Source organism: Acanthaster planci, linkage group LG10 (genome assembly GCF_054643075.1).
Source record: "Acanthaster planci isolate LZ-2023a linkage group LG10, COTS_SCS, whole genome shotgun sequence".
Classification (NCBI taxonomy): Eukaryota; Metazoa; Echinodermata; class Asteroidea; order Valvatida; family Acanthasteridae; genus Acanthaster; species Acanthaster planci.
The window spans coordinates 14115432-14135775 of record NC_141786.1 but is presented as its reverse complement, the minus strand read 5'-3'; the positions used below and the strand labels follow the sequence as shown (position 1 = coordinate 14135775).

General features: G+C 40.3%; 1 protein-coding gene across 6 annotated transcripts in view; it reads right to left on the bottom strand.

Annotated features, from left to right (window-relative positions):
- The window catches only part of LOC110982036 (roundabout homolog 2-like), a 118442-nt gene extending 104865 nt beyond the window's left edge, over positions 1–13577 (bottom strand). For 2 of the 6 annotated variants that reach the window (XM_087141859.1, XM_087141856.1), the window contains exon 1: positions 976–1244. The gene's annotated coding sequence lies outside the window, so the exon portion shown is untranslated. Of the gene's footprint in view, positions 1–975; positions 1245–11603; positions 11756–12590; positions 12774–13444 lie in introns of those variants that run through there. The other 4 variants (XM_087141860.1, XM_087141858.1, XM_087141855.1 and 1 more) reach the window with 4 other exon arrangements.
- Positions 13578–20344: the final 6767 nt, after the last annotated feature.

Below are 20344 nucleotides of genomic sequence, written 5' to 3'. Positions count from 1 at the left end.
TCAAATGGAACACAATCACATTTTCAATTCAATAATAAATAGTAACATAAAGACATACATGTACATGTAACTGTCCTACCCTGAATACAAAATTGTTAAGTACATGTACCTACAGTAAGATAATACATGTACATGTACCAGTTGCACATTTGTCACTGCTGTACACACAAACGCTTCAGAAAGGACAACATGTTTCCACGTGATAAACTTGTACAAGTTGTAGTCAATACCAAATTACAATGGTGTGACAAAAACATTTTATGTAAGAGAGACTGAGAAAATTTATGCACAAGGAAATGAGAAGTTCGTGCTGCTGGGGTCAGCCTTTTGCGCGTTAAATTGATCACTGAGTGATCTGATTGCACATGAACATACCAGTAACAATTTGAATTCCCCAGAATAAAGACACTCAAGTTATATCTAATGATTTAGGGCAAGCTTTTGCATGACATGTAGTAACATAATTGATTGACCAGTCAATCTCTGGAGTGGACTGGTTCCTTTGTGCCCTTCTTATCCATTGAAAAATCGGTATCAAGGCAAGGTGTCTCTTATGTAACCAAGGAAACGCTTGCCCCGAATTATGAGGTATAGCAACAGGTCTTTAGAATGGAGAATTCAAATTGTTATGTTCATGTGAATTTTATAGAACTCGATGTACCAAATTTTATTCAAATTTAACTTACAAAATGCTTATTGCGGATAATGGTACATACATACATGTACTGTACATGTAGCTGCTTGGTACAGTGTCATTTGATAATGACCTGCAAATGCAATTTGTCTGTTTGAAAGTAGTTTCCTCATGAGACAAATTTAGTCAGTAGAGTTATTAAGATGTCACAATACACAAAATGACACAAGTATCACAGCCTCTTACTTGCACACTGATTTTGGTATAATGGTACAGAACATAAAATGATAAATGAAGACAGTAACTTAAATTTACGACAGTACACTGAATGATGCACTTACTCCATGATCAATCCACACTCACTGCTGGATTTGGTGTGTGTAAGTTACAGTGGAATCTGCCAACAGCTTCAAATGAACACCATCACCAGCACTCACAAACAAATTTACTGAGAAATTAAGGTCAAACACCAGCAACGACAGCTATGACAAGCTTAGCTTCTTTAGGTACTGATTACTGCTAGCGGTGAGAGTGTGGGTAGCCAATCTATATAATTACAGCGTATTCCTCCATTGTGCCCACATTCTTCCCGATGGAGGCTATGCAGTCAATACAGCATTTCATTATACTTCTGCCATGAGTCAAAGCATGGTTATTCCATTAATTCCAAGGGGTGAATTTACAGTTGCACACTGTGAATGCACAATGGTAGTCCCTGATCAGTGGTCATTGATTGCTGCATTGTGTGGGCAAGGTGTGGGTATGGTATGGTACCCCACACCAGACCACCACCATTGTACATTACTAACCCTTGACTTGCAAAAAATGGATTAAATTACAATAGGGGTGGGCCATGGACACAGCTAAATAGACTTACTCACTGCTCTCTTTTGTTTTGCCATTCTCTATGGGCTAGGAAAGTGCTAAACACTTTTGACAACGCATCCACAGTTTACGCATGACTCTTACAAACAGGGAAAACATCAATACTCTGGCTGGATTTCAACAACAGTAGCCTAAACATCCAACATTTAAATAACAAACTTCATAGAACTAATAATTACTCTCCCTAGTTTTTTAAAGTTCGATGTTTGTGTACTCAAATTAAATAAAGCAGATCACAGTCAATTATACCAGGGTAAAATAATGGAAGTGCATGTGCATGTCCTCTCTGGTGTAGAGCTGCCGTACATGTATTCAAGTACATGTACCTGTAAACTTGTTCCCTACTCTATGATGTACTAGCATTAGGCAGTAATTACTGATTGCACAATATACTATCAGGTACTGATGAACTTGTTATGTCTTGACTCTTGAAATGCATCTTAGGGATTCAACCCCAGCATTCCATCTGACCAATCCAATGATGAATGAAAAACACTGAATCTTACTTCCAATGAATACAGTACAAGTACTTGATATTTGACACCTGCAATTCATTATGATAAAGGCAGACACTTTATCCAGTCAGGCCCCCACATTCCAAAGCCACCATACCCAGTAGCAATAACATATCTAGGGTACATACACATGTACCTGTATCAGTTGTCAACAGCTGGTTCTCACAGTTTTCTTTTCTTGAAAAAAAAAATGCCAAGCCCATGGATAGTCAAAAAAGTGAGACGAAGACCCTGTTACATTGCAACATTGTAAATAAAAAGTGGCTAGGACAGGAGGAAACTAAGAAACTTACATTAAAAAATTGTTCTTTCAAGATCGTACCACATGTTTGAAGTTCGCGTTACATTCGCAGCAAAATTAAACTGAGCGCGAGTCCCCACTCTGCTAAAATGCAATCAGATCATTCCACGATTAAAAGACTACATATGAAGCTTTGCATGGTGGAAGTTACAGGAGCTGTAGGTTTTGTGAATACACCATGGAATCAATCTCTTCAGAAGAGGTGTTGTTCTGAGAAGAACCACTGAGCATCAACTCAACATTTCTCATTCTCCTGAGGATGGCCCAAGCATCCTGGCCAAAATGTCGAGTTGATACCAGTTCTCAGAACCACACCTCTTAGGAAGAGATTGATTTCATGGCGTCCCTGCAAACCTACAGCTCACAGCTCATGAGAGACAATACAATGGTATTTACGCTGTTCTCCATGTGTAACATGTGAAATATGCTTGTAGCAAGTTGCTATCACGTTTCCAAACATTTCCTACACTTATTCATGTAAGCCCTGAAACAATGCACCCCACCATTTCTCTGTTGGCAATGACTGAAAATTCTTCCCAATCAAGCTACACTTGTATGTAAATGTACCACATCTATAAAGATCCTCTACTGGTACTACAATGCTCATATGCCAAGACTACGTGTACATGTACTGTACATACATGTACGGGTATATACATAATATGCCGCCTTTACTGGGTTTGTAATATGCTGTCACTGCAATTTAATGCCATTACAGTCCAGCAACGTAAATTTCCAAATTGCTCCAAATTTTGGTATGACTTCCCCGTCCATGAAGACCCGACTATGTTGCTACATGTATCAGTTCCCATTGAGTTCTTACTACGATGGACTTAGTTCTCACCATGACTGGCCATGCTCTCCGTGTACTTAGATCTCACCATGACTGGCCATGCTCTCCCGATTTTTTTTGGACACGGTAAGATCGTGTTTGAGTGTGATGGGGATTTAACATTTTTGGAGAAGGGGACCAAAATAACAGCAGCACTTTCCACTAGATCACACAAGCATTCCACCCGTGTTTGTCATTTAAACATACACGTAATAATCCAAAATGACATCAAGATTTGACACATGTACAGTACATGTACATTAATTAGTGTTGCTGGTTTCTGGGACTACCGATAGTGTTGGACACAAAGCCATTGCATAGACCTACATGTACATGTACATGTAAATGTACAGTACATGTATAGTGAACACTGTATTTCTGTAGTTTCTTGCGGCAGTCTTTGGCTTGTCTGCTTCTCTCTTCCCCAGGTCCCATTTGACATTTGGAAAAGAACATAATCTACACGTATGTATACATGTACAATGTATGTATGTACTGGCACCAAAAACAATTTGCTTTGGGTTCTCTCTTGAAAAAAATATATAAATGCAACCCCAGAAACTTTGCACTTTAAAGGTAGTGTATAGGATTTGCATGATCTAAAAAATGGGATTGTCAAATTATCTTTAAATATCTTACTGTAAAGTACACATAAACTTGTACATAATAGTGTCAGACAATCTGTGAAATCTTACAACCAGAAATGCTGTCATTTTAACCCTAACAGTACCGGGCGTTGTTTGGCTTAGAGTATTCAGTACTACAAAATACTAAATAACACTCTGCGCCTGAAGGACCTAGCGCTACAAATTACTATTTCTGGCTAGGTTTATTCCGTTGTTACTCGTACAGAGAACAATGAAACGATGCATTCATAGTGCCACCACTGTATGGTACATTGTCTTCTCTATTGTGTTTTATGGCTTCAGAGAATAATAATGTCATGTCCTCTTACAAGCGACAGGGCTGAGTACTACATTTTACTACTAAGTAGTACTTTGCATTCGGGACTGTTAGGGTTAAAGAAAAGAGAAATTTTTTGTGCTTTCCAAATGCAATTCGTTCAAATACCACAATGGTTAACAGGTGCAACGAAAATGTGTGTGGAACATTGAGCTAATAGAAGAGCCTATATTAACAGGTAATGTGCAAACTGCCAACACACCTTCGGTAAGCCTAAACTCATTATTACCAGACAAAATACATGTAGATACATGACCCTAACTAACAGTCTAAACAAGAATTTGGACCGTTTAAAATTGCAATTTCCTTATAAATGAAACTTTGGAAGGTTCCCTCACATGAATATATCATCTTGGTATCACCCCTTAAGATAATGGTATGATCCAATGGCCGTTCCTTCAGCACGGAGATCCATACCAAAGCCTGTTTTTCTCAAACAACATCTCAAATTTCGCGACTATTAGCTTTCTGTTTTTCCAAAAAACGTAACTCTCATGTCCAAAATGCAAGGATATGCATTGGCACAGATAGTGAGTGGACAGTTTTTGATTGACGTAAGTATGTGCACTGTGAGGTTGATCGTGCATGTGAATGTGCACATTCACATGCATGTCGCACTGGTGACAGTCAGTTCACTGCACGATGAAATGTTATTTATTAAACAAATTCTCCGCATTGCATTGTTGAAGAGAAAACACAAACTTAAGGGTAAATTTGCCAACCACTAGTACTGTACTACATGAAGTCATACAACAATGCATATTTGAAGGCCAAAATCACTCAGCAGATTGATCTTGTCTGTGCATTGTACAAGCACTCAGGAACATCCCGTGGCTCACTGATTTTTGTGAGCCAAATTACACAAGCTGCCAAATCTGAACAGCATTTTTCTTGATTTTTCTCAAAGTAATGACCTCAAAAATTGAAACAAGTTTGTGGAAGTAAATCACAAACTCCCAAATCGGCCAATGTACATGTACATCTGCATGTACATGTACAGGTGTGCATTTAAATGTACTTGTATGGGTAGTACAAGAACCGGTACCCAAATCCTGCAACAGGTGGGTATCAAGGTACCTGTAATTATTAATCAAATTATAAATTATTATTGCAAAATATACATGTAATTAAATGGACTTAAAACATATTTTTTCTAACAATTTACTGGCACATTAGCAAAGGAAAAGGGTTCTTGCATTTCTGAAATATTATGTTGACATTTACAGGGACAGTTTTGGGAATAAAATCAACAAAGTGGAACCAGGTACCCATGATTAATCAGTGGTCGAGATGCAGGTAACCAGGTGCTTGACAAGGCCCTACTAGCACTTTCTCAAAAAAAATTTAGATGGATTTTAAAGGATTAGAGAGGCTTTGTTCCATCTAGATTGATACATGTACATGTATTTGAAAACAACGATTCTGACTGCTGCTCATTTCCAACCTGTGAATTAATACCAACAAAAATGGACAACATTGTTGTAACAAGCAAATTGCATGTGAAATGTACATGTATTATAAAATAATGGCATTTAAAGGTTTTGTGTTAAAACAGGGATCTACCATGTACATACAGATCAACTAAAAGTTACGGTCGTAGTTAACAGGATACATGTAGGTGTTGGGAGCAAACTTGACCATTCAACCAAAAAAGAACAATACATTACATCTTAAGATCCATGTGCAACATGTACAATGTTTAACTGCCAGTACTGGTACATGTACGTACAAGTACATGTATATATCGCACTAGTGGTACAATGTACTTTCCAACAAGCCATCAATCATGCAAACTCACAGGCGATCCCATCTTGTTTTTTAACAAAAACAAAGTTGCAAATTTTTTAAGCCTTTTTTGGGGGGGGGGCTACAATCTTCTTTGACACCCCTTTATTGCCTAGATGTACATGTTTACATGTCTAGAACAGTCTCAGAAAACCACTCCCTAATAGCAGCTTGCCCAAACATCATTTCCCTTTCCATCTATAAATCTCCTGTACAGGAAACAACCGGAATTACCAGTATATTATACAAATTATAGCAATTTCATTGATGTAAGATTACGTTTATCCATGAAATATCTCTGCCCCATGATCCAATCCTTGATTGATTCATTGGAACAAAATGAAAGCTATGGGCCAAAGATAATTAAGTTTTTGCTCAGTGTGTGAGGAGGATTCAAATAATACTAGTAACTGCCAATTACATGAACCTGTAACTGCAGAGTACATACTGGTATGCAGCTTGAATCATTTCCATCCTCTACTTAAGGCTGACGCAAGAGTACTAACACAAGACTTTAAATGGACAGGTGATGAAATTTTCTCAGATACATTTTTTCAACTGAGCTGTACTGTTCTTTAATGTGCACACATGTGTAAACAATTTGAAAGCCTTTAGACTAATTTTTCTGTGCTTTTGAAGACAACAGAGGGCGCTATTGCTGGGATTTCAATGACAGACACTGCTCAGTTCAAAGGCTCCTGTGTTAAAATTGCAAACCCAAAATTTGCTAGCTGAAAACATTTCTGAGAGATGATTTAATTCATTGTAGTTTGAGTATATAGCTTATTGCCATGTAGAATGACTTCAACCAAACAAAAGGAAAGATGAGCAGCAAAATATCAGAACTTTACAGCAGTTTTTGTGCACTGATGCAACATTGAGATTTTTCTCCCGAGAATGACATCACAGTTTTGCTCATGAACATGGACATTTGCAAGAATAAAACCAAAATGGCACTTTTGGAAGGGGTCATTTAAAATTTTCACAGCAGTATGCAGAGTACTATTTTTCAAGGCCCCCCCCAAATTAGTATTCATCAACATTTTCTGTCAGTAGCCTGAAATATTGGCAAACTCCAATGGGCACTAATATGTTAGAAAGTGCCCATTTATTAAGCATAGATGTATTGTTGAAACCTTTATGTTTTAATAATAAGGTTCAATATGAAAAGTTTTCAAATACATGTATTTGTCAAGCATAATGATGATCTTGTGCACGTCCCCAGTACCAGGATAAAATGTTGGTAAAATGGATACTGCATTGAGTATGATGCGCCACGATGTCAAAGGTTATTTAGTACAGGTATTATACTGCTGATGTATCGCACTGTGTGCTTGCGCTCACAGGCTGGGCTTCACATACGTATATTGTACGCATACATGTACACACGTCCTTAGTGCATCATTTCAACGTGGTACATGTATGTACATACATGTATACCTGGCTGCGCCACGGCGGGTAGGCCTACAGTAAATGGAAAGTATACGGGTACATGTACATGCACGATGCATGTGAACCTTGCAGATTTACTGTCCATCGGAGCCAGCTTTTACAGAGTGCAACTGGTGGTTACATGTGATGCTTGCTTTTTCTTGATTTTTTCACATTTTACATGTACATGTGAATGTGAGAAAAAAGTTCTAACTAAACTACTACAAGTTTACATTTCACAGGACCCGAAAAGTTGTATGTGACCTACACCCTCCCCATCCCCTTTGTATGCTTTGTATGACCATGAAAATGTTACAACTTTGCACGGCCCCTAAAATCAATGTACATGTACATGTACCTCTCAAAATAGCTTTAAAACAAGGTTAAATAAAACACAAAGGTGTATTTACATGTACAAGGTACCCACAACCTGCATTATATCAGAGGACCTTTTGTTAACTGCTGTGATGTGTGATATGACGGTTGAAAACCTGAGGGATGCAAATGTACATGTAGCTCAAGTTTTCAAATCATCATATCCACATGCACCCCTCACTGGCCCTCAGATTTCAAAATGTCATGTCCAACCACACCTCATAGCTGTCACCAAATTTTTTGCCATACCTGTGTCTTGATAATGTTTTTCACTTTTTTCCTGAAGAATTGAGGACACTAAAGGAATCTCTGAACATTAGCAATAGGCAGTCCCTGCATTGATCCTGTACACATTTGTGTGTGTGCATGTACTTGATATCATACAATTCTGGCTGATGTCATGTCTAACAGTGTGACATGCAGCAATGTTGCCTTGTCACAAGATTGTTCTTGGCCAATGACAAAACAGTATTCAAAACACAGGTTCTGTTATTTTTGGAATACAAGCCGCAGATTTATACATTGATTCTCACGGTTTCTATGGCAACATTTGAAGAATTAAATCAGTCACTAAAATGCTGTGCCATGCCATGCCTCAGTGTAGCCTAACCTGGGCCGCCACCGTGGCCGGCCGGCCAGCCAGCCACAAGTGCAAGTGGCACAGTGCTCCAGATGCAGGAACAAGGCAGACATGTTTTTGTTGGTTGCCATTTACATACATTCGCTCTCATGTCCAGAGGGTCTGAATAGACTTGTAAATGTACCATAGGTTTGTTAATTCCTCACAAATTGTGTGGTACATGTACATCTGCTCGTTTTTGTCTTTTAAGGTTGTGTAATCCATGTTGTTTATTATATCACTGGTCATTTGATAACTGTTATCAAAAACTGCTGCATGGCCAAACCAGCGAGGAAAATGATCCAGCCCACCCGCATTGGTAATTCCAAGGACTTAGGAAGGTTTAGATTTAATAGCAACACTTGTTCACGTGCTTGAAGATTGTGTACAACTTACATGTACATGAACCCAAGTTGCACCTCAACATTAGGCACTTCAGATTTTAGCCTAGAGCAATTGAAACTTTGTGTATTATTGGAGCAATATTTGACTTCCAATTTTACAAAAGTTGAAACTTAATCAAACTCCAAATATTCTGATAAATGTTGTTTTCATATTCCTGCTACAATGCTCTGATAAAATTTTTAGTGCAAAATAAACATTTTTAAAACTGCACTTTAAAATACGTTCTTTAACAATTTTTCAGTTACATGTAGGTACATGTATGTGATTGGAGGTAATAATGATATACTAGAATTTATCAATTCTAAAGAACTTCTGACATTTTTGTGGGATTTTCTGAGATTTTTTTAAGGATGCCAGGAACACTTTGCTGAATTCCTGCCCAATTTCAAGATGCCTATGTGTTTGAATTTGGGGTGAAATTCTATGACACTGAAATTGTTCGCAAAGGTTCAAAAACCTGCATCATTAAGATACCAGTATCACTATTAAACCAAGTGGATTTGAAGTTGTTCAACAAAGAGGTTTGCCAGCACTATATGAAGAAAGTCAAGTGAACATTAAAGAGCACCACATACATGAAATACTCTAGAAGTCTAGCACTTCTGCAGTGCAGCATGTACACTGACTTACATAACACTGTCAGCACTGCAGCCAGTGCAGCTAATACACCAGGCAACGTTAAAGCTTAATTTGCAGATTTTTGCTTGGTGCGGCTGATACACAGTGCAGCATACCGGTATATTCCCAAAATTACACATGACAAGTAAGGTTGACACACGAATACCAGTAACAATTTGGTAAGCCGCACATTACCCCTTTGGTTTAATTAACATGTCACTGTGCCTCCCACATGCCAAACATTATCCAGCTTCATGGACAAATTGGTACCTTTGGTAATTCACTTAACTTTCCCCCATACAGTGTGTGTCAGCTGTTAAGGGTGTGGTACATCTTGTGTCAGCCCCCCCTTGAGATTTTCCACCACTTCCCAATCCACAATTACCAGTAACTTAAATTCCTAGCACAAATTTACACCACTGACCCTTCCAATTCACAATTTCACAGTGAATAAAATAGAATAGTGACGAGAATAATAGTCACTGGGTCTGGTATCCAAACTAATACCAAACATTCGTTAGGCTGTGCCTGTTTTTGTGATGTGTGGTGACAGATTGCGCAAATGTAACAGCCAACTTTTTTCTCTGCCCTGCATTCAACCAAAATGTGCAGCTTGGTACTGCACCACCCTCCTTTGTTGGGCATGGGGTGATTACTGGAGATATTCAAAACTGAGTCACTCTGCTGCAGAGCCTCCTAGAGCAAGCATCATTTGCCAATTTAGTCTCTAGTACTCTCATACATGTACATTACATACGCTTTATGGGGTACTAACTTGTACGGCCATTGTCGTGTTGATTGGCAAATCATGATCAGCTGCAGGATAAATTAGAACTCTCTGTATATTACTTAACAGATTGTGTAATACATGTAATGTATTGAGTTTGAGTCTATGCCATAGACTCAAACCGTAATGGCCACAACGGCCATGTCAGGAGTGTTGGTCACTGCATTCACAATACGAAAAGTATTGGACTGGTTATGCTGTCCATGTGAGTTCAGCCGATGAAAAAAATTAATGAAGATTACTTTATGTATGAAAATGTTGCCATTAAAAATCTCCATCAATTCACAGTGGCAAATTTTATGATTATCGTGGCAATTTTCCAAAATAACAATGGGAAATAGTATTGCCATAGACTCAAACGGCAACTCCAAAGGCGGCCATGTTGGCTGCTGGTATAGTTAAACTCTCAAATCTCGTTATTTTCCCAGAAATTTTCCCAATTATTTTCGTCAGAAAAATGACATCTTATCATGTGACCTGACAAAAATGACATCACCGCTGCTTGAACAAGCGACATAAGCAGAAATGAGGGACGTTGCAAGATCGTGGTTTGTCTCCGTCCTGGTAACATGCTCCAAAAACAATCGTTCAGAGAAGTTTAATATATAGAGTCTGTTCTCCCGATCAGCAGGAGTACACCAACATTTAACACGCAACAAAGGGGCAAATTTACCCTTCGTGCTATTCAATAATGTAGAGAAGTTCCAGGATATCCAACTGCAAAAAATTGTTTTGGATTTTCAGGGGAAGAGTTGATTAAGAAAGTGCAGTTTCGACCGTAAGTTGAGGGTTATTGTTGTTATTGCTGGGCTGCTTTCAAAATGACGTAGCACGGAACCATCAAACATCAGGAATCAGCAATGCCTATGGACGAGGGGCAATCCATAAAGTACGTAGCACCAAATACTGACTTTTCAGACCTCCATCCCCGTGGTACACATGGCGTACACAGTGGCTCCAACCCCCCCCCCTCGTGTATAAATGTACATACATGCACTTTATGGATGGCCCCTTAGTGCTTTACTGTTTAGGAAGTAGGGCCAAGACACAGCAGTTGTACTATTTAGTGTCAACAAGCATGATAAGGGTTATCATGCAAAAGTAACGTCAACAACTCATCAACAACTTGAAAATAACTTTAAAAGATTTGAAAGTGGTTTCATCAATTTTTCGAATTTTGGACGGGATCTTCAAAAAACAGGAACACTAACGTCCACTCAGTAGAGATATGCTTTAATAACCTGTTAACACTTTGTTGTCGCTCGTTGACGGTAAATAGTATGACCTACCCCAGAACTGTGGGGTCCAAAGTCCCCACAGAAAAAGAGCCTTTTTTGCCATAGGCTATGTATGATGTTTAACGGGGCATGAACAGCAATTCCATTTGAAATGTGTAACCATAGAAATGTTGTTTCATTTCCCCCAAGAGGTTTACGAAAGATAGCTTACAGACCTTTGTTTTGAGTACCAAGAAAGACAAGGGCCCATGCCATTGAAGGAAGACATGGTCGCGCTGTTGCACAGTGAACACTTCCTGTTGAGCGGTTTTGTGCACCCAACAGCTGTTGCTTGTCTTCCTTCAATTTGGGCATAAATTCCGGTCATGAGCGGCCCTGTGATTGGTCAGTGTGACCCCCAGCACGCCGCAGCCTGCAATTGCAATTTCAACCAGTACAACTAAGAATTGCACACACACGTACAGAAAGTGGCTGAAGCCAATTTCCATGTCTTGTGCATCGATCGCAGCCTTAGTCAACCATTTGGTCACGGCTTGCTTTTGCAAGTACACATGTGAACCACATGACTCTCAGACACTAATCAGGAAATAGTCGTACCTTTTTTGGAAAATGGCATGGTTTGGGCCCTTTTTCTTTCTTGGTACTCAAAATATAGGTATGAAAGCTATCTTACATGAAACTCTTGGGGGAAATGAAGTTGGACTTTTTATGGGTACACAACTTGAATGGAATCGCTGTTGGTGCCCTGTTAAACGACATGCATAGCCTATGGTGAAAAAGGCTCTTTTTTGTGGGGTTCGTGGGAGAGGAGCAGACATCAAACCCCACTGTTCTGGGGGTAAGCCTAAGTATGACCCAGATACGGAGGGAGGCCCTAGACCAGACTCATGTCATTGGCTAATTGTCTGGTCACGCCGATACGGATAAACCTTATCACAAATACTGCATCATTTTTGCATGGGTGATATTACCCAATGGTAGAAAGGCAAACATTGCACCTTTTTCCTTCCAACAATGCCTTTCAACCATTGTGCAAAATCACCCATGCAGTATTTGCGATAAGGCTTATATGCAATCCAGCATATCCGGGGTTTCACTTTTTCATGAAACAATTCAACTGTCAGCATGGTCAGTGTCAATCATCATCATGTTCAACCATGCCATTTCAACAGAAACATGAGAAATGGATTTAATCAGCCTACCTTATCTGATATTGAATGTCAGGCTTAAATCTAGATTGCATGTTGTTGTTTAAAATCTTACATGAAGACTGTTGGCCTAGAGACTCATCACAGCCATCGATCCAGCATTTTACATGCTAAAGTTTCTGCTATGCTAAGATAACAAAATACACGTTAATGAAATTAGACTGGCTGATGCACAGGAAGTATACCCTGCACCACGGTCATAGTAACCAAAACCATGCGAGTCTTGGTACCAGGCCCTTTTTCAATACTAGACTAGGGCTCCATTCCAGGCTTCGTTCCCAAAAGCAATGCCCAATTGTGGGCCTGAAGCGTTTAAATTAAATCGGATTACTGTAATTTCTGGCTTTTTGCATCTTATTTGATGTTTTGTGGCACTACTAGACTAATTACAGCTCACAGCTTCAAAGTCAGCTAGTTAAAAACAGGTGACCCCTGAACGGAGCCGAATTGAGTATTGGAAAACGGCCTCGGTTTCTTCACTGGCTATTCACTTCTTCCCGTTTTACACATAGGCCCACTTACTGTACATATCATGTACATTGTACACGTACACATAATGTTGCCTCCTCTGTAATGAGACACCGAATGAAACTTCTCAGCTTTGCAATTGTTGCGTGATACATGAACGTATCTGGAGCAGAACGCAAGCAAATTGGAGAACGAAAAAAACACGCACACTTGTAGGCCTAATCCGTTAATATTAATGCTCAGCAAATGGGGATCAAGTTGGCAGATGAAATTTAACATTGCAAAATGTTATACAATAGAGCAAGGAAAAAACGATGTTGTCTACCTATATGATGAATGAAAAACCACTCGAGAAGACAAATAGCCATAGGCCTACTTACCTGGGAGTAGAAATAAATCAACAACTGAGTTGGGCTGATCATATAAGCAGTTTCTTTTCAAAGGCAAACAAGATGCTCGGGTTACTCCGTAAAAACCTTTACAGCTGCCCTCCAAGGGTGAAGAAGATTGCCTACAAAACCCTAGTCAGACCGAAGCTGGAATATTGGGCTAGTGTCTGGGATCTGTACCTCCCAGATCACAAAAACAGAGTCAGTAGAAGCAGTCCAGCAGAGGGCGGCAAGATGCTGAGATTGCCGGGGAAAAAAATGCCATAGGAGTGTTTCAAAACCTCCTCTTTAGAGGAGCGTAGAGCCATCAATAGGCTCACTTTATTGTATAAATCCATCCGTCACCAAGTATCACTGAACACGTATCATTACCAGGTTAAATCTGAAAGAGAGGGGATTATATAATTTATAACACGGAAGACATTTTCTATTTCCTTTTCCCATCAATCGGCACAAAAAGAATGTTACAAATTCTCTTGTTCGATCGATCCACCATGCCTGACTCTCATTCTAGCAATAGAACTAGAAGATGTACATGGATTCGTTTTTGCAGTTGCGCCAAACTCCAATTGAAAGAAGAAATAATGTCCTGACATCGGCTAAGTAACGTGTATATGAAATAACACCATTTTGGTTACATAAATAAATAGACTTTTGTAGATTGTTTTTCTCGATAACTTAGTTACTCTAGACGTAACTTCAATTTACTCGTTAACAGCCAGACTTTAGGTCTATAGCCTATGTGACATTTCTGTCTGTCCCTGCACGATATCCCACAGAACGGAATGTAAATAATAGATTATTTACAATGTTTGATTCCCAATAGTTTTCATAAGAGACGAACTGATTCAACATTTGTTTGAGGGCGGGTATACCTATGATGAAATCTGCTGTATACTCCAAATTAGACATGACTTTATTTGCAGGTTGGCTCACAGAAGTCTTTTAAACAGTAACGTTACTTGTTAGCCCCATAAATAATGCTGATGTGCTGGACAACCTGTTCTCATTGCTCTATCCACCATGGCATACACACCCACAAAAACCGAAACAATACATTTAATAAACAGTTTGTTATCCACAGCACGTCTAGTATTTCTGGATTTCAAGGTGAAATTGAGAGGACAAGATAGAATATCTGTATCGGTTGGCAGATTTCTTCCTGGAATTTGATGAAAACAAGTCGGCACATTTTTACAGTATGTAAATTAGAATAACACTGTGGATAAGTTGGCCGGAACAGTTTTTGCTGAAAATGTTTTTCCCCAAAACACACTTGGTTGAATTCTCAGAGAGGAAGTATTTTCTTGTCAAGGGGCAAGGGTAGTCTAGCATTATTGGAATTAATTATGTGACTAGTATATGCTTTGCAGGTGGGATTTATACTTGCCTTATTGGGAAAAGATCTTTAGAAGTGAATGGAATCATCACACTGTCATTTGTTAAACAACGGCTTTTGCATGTCCTATGCAACCCATTTGATGGGCGACGCACGACGGACGACGGGCGACGCACGATGGGCGACGCACGACGGGCGACGCACGACGGACGACGCACGACGTGCGACGCACGACGGACGACGGGCGACGCACTACGGGCGACGCACGACGGAAAATGGCATGTTTGGAACTGGTAAATGGCAGAATTGGGACACAACAAAAAGCAAAATGCGATGGACGACGGGCGACGGCAGATATGGAATTCCATAATATCAGCTGAACTGAACTTGAACACATCCGACGTTTAGAAAATTGTAGCCTTACAAAGTAAAGTAGAGGGCGCTGTGGTTCTGACTCGTTCAGCTTGGACAGAATTTGAGTTCTTTGTCTTGTCTCGTGAAGTTTCGCGAGTATGCCATGTATATTGCACTATACGTTTCGCTTGTCGCCCGAACAGGGGCGCTGGGAAGGGCTAATGGCTTTGCACTGTAATTGGCTACATTGTGCACGACCTGTGACCGCGAGGTTAGCACTTCTTCTTACCAAGCGTTATCTAAAAAAATTTGGCCCTGTCCCAACACGGTAAAGCTTGGTCTACAAATCGGACCTAATGAACCTGCAACATAATGACGTAATGCAGTGTTTACCGCGGTGCATTGTGGGTGAAAGGGGGGGATGTTGCAGGAGGGTCCAGTCCACTATTCAAGCCCCATTGAAAACAGTGTAAAATCAGCACCGTTCAGGGCCCAATAGCATACACGCCAACATCCCTGAGATTTCTGAAACACAAATGAAATTCTTGTCTGGTCACTTATCTTTCAATTTCTTTTCAGTCTTTTGTGGGTTGACCAATTACATTTTTAATTATTCCCACAAAACAAAATCACCCCCCAAAAGTGATTTTTCCGAAGTCTGATTGCAGCCATTTTTCAAGTGGCAACCCTCAACTTTATCGGGCACTTAGGACCATTTTTCAACCGTAGTTTTTAGCCCTTCTGCTCTCATATGAAAGCTCAAAGACCCAGGGAGTTGATCCAGGCAACGATTTACACAATCTCACCATTTTGGGGGCAAAACAATCTCCTTTTTCAAAAGATACTGTGGGAGACACTTTTAATGCTAATGAGCTGGTCAAAAATTCTCACTTGAATTACTGGTCTGCACCCAGGAACGCGTCGACGTACGTGACACGTTTGTGTAACGTAGGCCTATGCAATATGGCGTGTGTATCAACCTGACACGAAAAAAGAGGAAAAAATCCCTCTTATCGTCCGAAATGGTCATTGTGAACTGCTGTGTTCCATTGTGTTTATCAAGCACTCAATGAACGCCAGAGCTGCGTTTTTTAACTTCCACGGGTCCGCAAAAGGCAACAGATTTGGATAAGTTCTGTGAGAAATAAGGTCATTAAAGCGAAGTCCAAGTGGACCTCTGTCTGTTTGCAGTCTACATTTTGTAGGCGGAGACAAAACTTACGATGTACAGGAGCCATCGATTTTCCCGTAAACAAGTGAGTGACGGGGGGCTGTTTCCCGGCAAAATTAACAAAAAGAAGCTGCCTACCTCTTCAGACATGATTTGTACAAAAGTGTTTACATATTTGCAAATCAATTAATTCCCTACATGTCAGTCCACGTGCTTGCACCTATAAATGACGCGATCGGTTCATATCAGCTCTTTGATTTCCGGAGGCGAAAACTAGACTAGCAGAAAAGCTTTTTGTTCCCAGGGCACGGTAAACATCATTTTTATTTAATTCCTCTTGCCAACTGATTTGTTTGAAGTTATCACAAAAGCCTTGGAAGTTTTCACATCATGTATTACTTGTTTGTTCCCTGTAAGAGTATAGTTCTCGTCACTAGTTTCCATTCCATGATTTTCACTCTGTAGTCTACGAGGCGCCTCGCCCTTTATGACTTTATTAGTTTATCAAACGAAAATATAAATGACGAAACTAATATATATAGGATGAAAATAATACACCTAAAACGAAACAAAAATGTAGAACGAAACTGTGAGGGGCCACTCAAAATTTTCAATGTTTTGTAAATTTCGACTTTTTCAATTTTTTGAGAGTTTTGTTTGGATCACTAAGGCTGAATTCTTTTCTGTTATGACAAAAACATTCAAATGTTGTGTTATGGACAATGATTAATGTTACTCTTGCTACTTTTCCTATTGTCTCAGGCTTTGCAAGCCATCGCTCTACTTTTTGCCATGTTTGCAGCTGTTCAAAAATCAAAATCTTTTCCGCGTGTTCCTGTAAAACCCCGACCAGGCGGTGGTGTGTGATCATGTTTCGAGAACAGTGTTCTGCAGTCGTCTTCCCGCCGTTCGAGCGTCAAGAACAGGCCACCACCTCCTTCCACGATGTTTCACTCGTGCATAATAATGTACAGGCAAGGTCAACCTGTATGGAAATGAAGTTGAAAAACATTGCGTTTGGTAATATTGACAAAAAGATGATAAATAATCAGTGCTCTGAAATATGTGATTGCCAAGCTTTCGGTAACTGGGTACCTTTACCGAAACTAAAGCTCAGCAATCACATATTTCAGAACACAGATTATATATTATATTTTTTGTCAATATTCTGATCACGGTGCTTTGCAGCCGTCATATTTCTCTGTGTTTTTGGAATGCTTGCGCGGCGCACGCTACATGTATTTCAGGCAAGTCAGAAAAACATTTTTCATGGATTTTAATGTAAGAAGTGAATTTCTATTTTCAGTTTATTTCCATGACCCACCCGCTATTTCGAAAAAAAGTCGAAATAAAAAAAACACTGAAAATTTTGAGTAGCCCTCAATAAATATAAAACAAACTAATGAATAAGCGCCACCGCCTCGACGCCAGACCGGTTGTGATATAGCGCAAATGGAAGGGTGCATTCCACCAAATGGTTGTATTTCTGCGCGCAAGCTCGTGAATATTTTGTGATCCCACATGGTTTTTACAATAAGACATGCCATACTCAGGAGGAATCAAAGAAGTATTTCTACAAATCCCAAATTTGGGACTGATATTTTCCGATTCGGGGTATTTCTTTCAAAAAAGCCCCAAATTTCGGGCCTATTTTTGGATAGAAGCGCGCGGCTACATTCAGAGCTGAGCGCATAGTTTTACAACTAGCTATTTGGGGCTATCTTAGGGGAAAGGCAAATGAAAAAAAATTGTCGTGGCTAACCCCATAAAATTGAAACGATAAGTGATCTTCTGGTCACAATCTTGAATTTCCAGTGAGAGAAAAAAACAAACAAAAAACCAGAGCCCAACCTCTTAACGAGTCAACAGGCGGCGCTATTTCGGCCTGATATTTCACTGTTTTCTATGCGCGTATTTGGTTAAGTGCAACCATCGACCATGTACAGTTCGCGATCGCGGACATCGTGCAGCGTGCGCGCCGTGCCCGACACGGAAAGTTAGACCATTGGGCGAACAACACCTGATGGCCGTGCACAAACCTGTTAGACTTGTCTGGGGGAAAAAAGTTTCTAATTAAATGCTTCGGATGTTTCCTTGCTAAATTTTACTTGTTGGGGGCGCGTAATCACTTTCTTGCGGCACTTGTATCATTTTAAGGGAAAATTAGTGTTGTCCGTATCTCAGTCCCCCGACATTCTTGATGATGACAGTGGACGTCACAATACCACACACACTTTACTTGTCATAATAGAGGATTTGTCGGAACATGGAGAGCTGTGGTCCTGGACCATGGCTCGAGGGTTGAAAGTGTGAACGTTCTCGTACAGGACGTATATGTACTTGACAACTCCTTCAAACCCTACTTTTCGTGAATTAGTTGCTACTAATGTAGCACTGGCAATGGACCCAGGCGTACTGCGAACTAGTGCCAGTGATACTCTCCTAATGACACTTGAAGCAGTGCCCCTGGCTGACGCCAGAGGCCGACTGTTGACGATATATAGTCACTGAGTCACAATCGGCATGGCTGCAACAAGCAACGTTACAGCGTGGCCTAACCACGGACGTGTATAATAAAATCTGGACTCGCAATGCCCTTAATCAGCTTATAGAGTCATTGAATCCACTCGCAGCCATTTTACGGAGCCGAATACAAAGCTTTCCTGGTAATGCCCGCCTTTGTTCTTCCTGACGTCAATAGTAGGCAGCCAACCCACGCCTTTGTATTCGGCTCGGTAAAATGGCCGCTGGTTGGCTTCTTTTTCATACAAATGCGTTGCAAGTCCAGTTTTTTTTTATATACGTCCGTGGGCCTAACCCACTGATCTCTATACACTGGATAGGCAGCTCAGCAGTAACTGCCTGTGTGAATACGGCCGTTTCACAATAGTGCGCAACCAAGAATTTGCAACGCGTCTGCCAATCACAGTGCGCGAAATCTGTCGACCAAACGTACGCACGTTTGGAAAGGGGCGACAGATTTCGCGTGTTGTGATTGGCCAACGCGTTGCAAACTCTTGGTGGCGCACTATTGTAAATCGCCAGTATTGAAGTGACCGCACCGCAATTAAGGATATTCAATACAATGGCCTCGAACTTCAGTCCATTCACGAAAGTGCATTCATGCACGGCGCTAAAGCTGGTGACTTGGAAAGCGCATTGTATTTACTAGCCTAAGATGCATGGCCGCGCAGTCGCTTCAATACGCGGAGCAGAGCTGCCGATACAATGTAAAGAGATCAGTGGGCCTAACCATGATGCAGGGCTTTCTAAATTGATCGGTCGGTAGATGGCGCTTCGTATATGTTTTACGTTTTCGTTCTATATACAAATGTACATGTATTTTTACGTTTTCGTTCTATAAATTTTACATTTAACTCTATATTACCACCGGCACGGGCCTGGCGTCGAGTAGGAGGTGCTTCGTCCTATTAATTAGTTTCATTCTATATTTGTTAGTTTCTTTTTATGTTTATTACTTTCGTTCTATGTATACTAGTTTGGTCCTGTACATATTAGTTTCATCCAGTATATATTAGCTTTGTCCTATCTATTATTTTCGTTCTAAATTTATTACTTTCGTCATTTATATATCAGTTTTGTCGTATATTTATTAGTTTTTGTCCTATATATACCATCTTTGTCCTTTAAACGTGCTTTCGTCCTTTATGTGTGTGGGTGTGTGCGTGTATGTGTGTCACAGTACTTGTGAAAGGTGCAGACGGAGCTCTTCTATTTATTAACACAGCCACGAATCGAGGTCGGATTGTAAATAGAGGACGTCCTTAGCTCGCAATAAGGTGAAATTTGAGGCCACAGTCAGCAGTTATGATGGTCAGCGAAATTTCAAGGCGTTTGGAGGCCGTCTTCGGTGTACGCATTTAACACGCCAGGTATTTAAAAGCACCCGCTCTAAATGGACAGTTTCGGCGCCTCCCTGGATGGAATAGCGCCCTCTCTAGCTCTCTTCCTACGCTGGCCCACGGACGTCATGTGACGTCCGTGCGCTGGCCCAGGCGTACCACTG